Here is a 4,461-nt window from a genome sequence, read left to right as displayed (position 1 = left end):
TCAGCTTTACTCTATCTTGCATGCTCAGTAACTTTCAAGTACTGATGCATACGTGCGCTACATCTTCTCGTGATGTAGGTTCAGGTTCTCGGCATCCAGATCACGCTTAGATCGATTCCCGATCACCAGTTCAGCAGAATCTGTGGTGATTCCTCATTCTCCTAGGACAATAGTCATGAGTTTCTTTTCAGTATTTTTTAGTCCTTTAGTTTCAGTTTTGCTAGACTTAGCTGGGGCCTGTCCCATCATTTCTAGTTAGTTAGAGGCTATTTTCAGACATAGTTAGATTCAACTTAGTATTGAGTTAATATCTTCTTTGTATTAAATTCACCAGTTTTCATTTATCTCAGTTATAATATATGGGTATTCCCTATCCTTTTCATTTTATTTATGATTTAGCTTCCGCATCAGTTTATTATCTTTAGTATGCTCATGATCATGCCATTAGGATTAGCTTGGGATCACTTGTGATCCTACGTCCCGTGTCCGCGTCTCGGGGGTAGTCTCGGGGCGTGACAACTGCATTTTTGTCAAACTATTGCAGCATTTTTGAGTTGGTTGAGGTTCATTATTGCTCTGCGTTTTGTTGAAAAAAATGTTACTCTAAGGATGTTTGGAACAACTGCTTCACTTAAATATTTTCATGTATTGCGTTTTAAATATTTAATTGATTAGAACAAATACTATTGACCGATTAAATTCAATTTGAGGCCATGCTCCTTTGAAATATCCCTCAATTTGGGTCACTTGGCAAAAAGGTGATGACAAAGTATCTAAATAGTGGTAAGGCAAAGAAACTCACTCACAACGGCTGATGAGCCACTAGCTAACTTCCAGCCATGCCATGCCAGATTTTCTTTCCTCTCGAGAAAACTCAACTATACTGCTTTATGTTGATGTGAATTGACGGGAAGGTCTTTCAAATATTTTGTTGTCTTTTCTAATACTCATCTCTAAATAAATGTTATTGCTCCCTGTTTTTCTGTCTCGTAGTAACAAAAGGCAATTTCGGGATATTATTGTGTTCTCTCCCCTCAACCCTCATCTTTATCACTCTCTGTGTACTTTGCCTGCAAAAAAATCATTGCTTAATGCAAGATTGAAACATGACCAATATTGTTCGATGACATATATATATATATATGGATACATATGTACACATATATACATGTACACATGTATATACATGCATATGTATATACATACATATACATATAGGCTTAAGTCATCTCCGGCCACCTAAAGTTGTCCGCATAATTCACTTAGACACTTCTACTTATCCCTGTGCCAATTGAACACCTTATTTGTTCAAAAGTCATTCCTATTAGACACAAAATATTGATATGGCAAAAAACGTGTGCTTCACTTTCTTTGAGCGCGTTAAGTTATCAAAAAATAATATTTTTTATTTTTTTCCCTTTACTTCTGCACCTGAATTAATAAAAAAGAAAAAAATTAATTAACAAAAAAAAGGAGCAGTCTTCTTCTTCCCCATCCCCGCATCTATTATTCCACCATTTTCATCATTTTTCTTACACACATGCACACACCCCACCCCCTCCACCTATCTCTCTCTCTCTCACACCCTCTACCATTCTTCTTCTTATTTCCCCTTTTTATGTTAATTTACGTCTCAAATATCTCGATGAAGCTCAATTTATTACATGAAAAAATATGAATTGATTTTTTTTGGGAAAATGTTTGTTATTTTTTTTTTCAATTCTAATAAATAGTTACTAATGGATAGAAGATAAAGGCAATGAGTAAAAGATTTTCATGCTATCGAAATGAAACAGAATGAGTATTTAGCTTGAGTGGATAGAAATGGTGTATTTTGTAATGCCGACGTCAACGAAAGGGAAGAAAGAGGTAGAGCGATGTTTTGCTGGTGTCGCCGGTGCTGACACCGGCTCCGGTGGAAGGGCAAACCAGAATTGGGTCTATCGAAGAAGAAGAAGGGAAAGGGGGGGGGGTGTTAATTAAAAAAACGATTTAATTTTGTAAAAATACTTTTTGGATTATTTAAATAGAGCCTTTAAATTTATTTGAATACAATACCACGTGTCATCATTTTATTGGTAAATTGATTTTGTATTCACGTTTGAGATACACACATTTTTATTTTTCAACTGTTTGTCAGTTTATGTCAAATAGGCAAAAATTTCTTAAGGTTAAAGTGTTCAATAGGTACAAGCCTTAGTTGAGATGTCTAAATGAATTATGCGGACAACTTTTAGGGGCTGCATATATATATATATGTATATATATGTATATAAATGAGCTTATCTCTTTATCTCTTTATTACATGTATATGAGAAAGTTACTTTCTTATCCATGTTAGTGCTAAGTTATTTTGCTAAATATAGTTAACCTATTTAAGTTATGTTTTTACTGTATAAAATCCATATTTGACTCCCCAGTTCATCATCTGATCCTCAACCTTCAACACTGTCTCAGGAAGAGTTGTCATTTTCAAAGTTTGAAGAAGGTCCTGAATTCAACGAGCAAGAAATTATTCAATTTGTGAACTCACCTACTGATACAGGTCGAAAGAGAAGGCGTAAGGAGGTACTATTGCAAGAGTTATATCCAAGATAGTTGTTGCTTCAAGATTTAGTTCACTAGAGCATTGGATGAAGACGTGTCAATTAATAAGTCCTACTAATCTTGCTTATGTTCAAGTAAGCAGATATCTCCTATCTTAAGTAGTCATTTATTGGTTTTGCCAGAGCTGGAAGCTTCATGTATAGACCACATTTTTCTCCTTTTCAACAAATAGGATTAAGAATATGTTTCAGAATTTGGCAACTGTGAAATTAAACTTTGATAGGAGTTGAAACTTGTTGCACGAAGGAGCAATTTGTTAGAAAATTGAGCACACTCCCAACTCACCTTCTTTAGTTTTTTTCATTTTATTATAGTTGCATATTATATATCTTATGCAAACATCTAACAAATAATTATCAACTTTCTACGGGTGTCTTTTCGAATGATTTATTCACTCCAAGAAATGTTAGTAAAGACTAACAGACTAGATTGATAATACAGAGTCTACAAGTTTTTTCGAGGATTAAAAGTTATTTGGTAAGATTTTCGTTGTTGAAAAAAGATAGAATGAGATGTGCCACCTCATATGCTAGACTCATAAGTTGAGTAAATTCTTTGATAAGTTTGAAGTTATATATCGAGGTTATTGTATATCTGGCATATTCACTCTACCTTTTCAACAATGAAACAGATATCAGAATAACTCTTAATTCTCAAAGAGATTCTGAGACACAACTTTCATAATTCGCAATTCATTCTCTTCAGAATAACTCTTAATTTTCAAAGAGATCCTGAGACGCAACTTCCATGAATAGCAATTCAGCCTCTTAAGTCTTGTCCGCAATCATCCTTCGCTGGATCATACTTAACATAAATACGTAATACACATACCTGAACAAAGTGATTTCGACCACTTTCAATTTTATACTCCATGTTTATGAAGTCGCAATTCCTTCTCTACTCTTCTTCAATTTCATAATCCAAAAAACAAAAGCAAATATGAGAAGTTACACAATCTCACTCTCATCCACAAACATAAATGACAGAGCTCCCAAATTGAAAGAAAAGAAAGAATAACATCTGAAAATTATAAGTTAGCTTACTCTGTCACTACTAAAGAACAAATCTTATCAAAATTGATTAGAAGCCACAAAGTCAATATAACGACATCATATAGTGACAATCCATGTAATTATGGAGTCCAATGGGATAAAAAAGACACCTTATTATATGTCATGCCCCGAGACTACACCCTGGATGTGGCTGGCACTCGAGAACCATTGTTCGTCCCAAGCGAACCCTTGGCCTGGCTTACTTAACTCAGCGGAAGACTCTATGCATATTTATAATGATCAAAAGCAATATACTCACTTGAATAATAAAATACTGAGAATGCTTAAATGTCAAACATTCAAGTTGGCCAAAATGGCAACTCAGGTCTTAACACATGAAATGATAAAGTTAATGAAAAGACTAAAGAACTAACATCTGACTGTCTATGAAACCTCTAAAACAACTGAGATGGATGTCGGGACAAACCCCACAACATCCTAATGAATTAACAAAGTAACTGAAAGCAATAAAATGAGTCCTTCGAAATGCAAGGAGGTTCACCAACTGACTCTAGAGTGCTCACTGGATCAACGATGCGCCGGATGCCGACCCTAGTTACCTGCGTCTGCATCAGTACATTGAATGTATGAGTATTCGAGTTGGAATGCTAAACACAACATAGGCTTGAAAAGAATCTGAAGAACTTACCTGGCTCGACTCAACTCAACATAACTGAACTCATTTCAATATAAAGCAGTTTAAAACAAGTGCAATATAAAGAAAAGTTGTTTAAAACATGATGTCAACTCTGTGTATTTCGAAATACAATAATAACTCTGTATGTATGCAAAGATACAATAT

The sequence above is a fragment of the Solanum tuberosum genome, unplaced genomic scaffold, assembly GCF_000226075.1.
Source record: "Solanum tuberosum cultivar DM 1-3 516 R44 unplaced genomic scaffold, SolTub_3.0 scf00005, whole genome shotgun sequence".
In the NCBI taxonomy this organism is placed as follows: domain Eukaryota; kingdom Viridiplantae; phylum Streptophyta; class Magnoliopsida; order Solanales; family Solanaceae; genus Solanum; species Solanum tuberosum.
Note: the sequence above shows the minus strand (reverse complement) of the source record.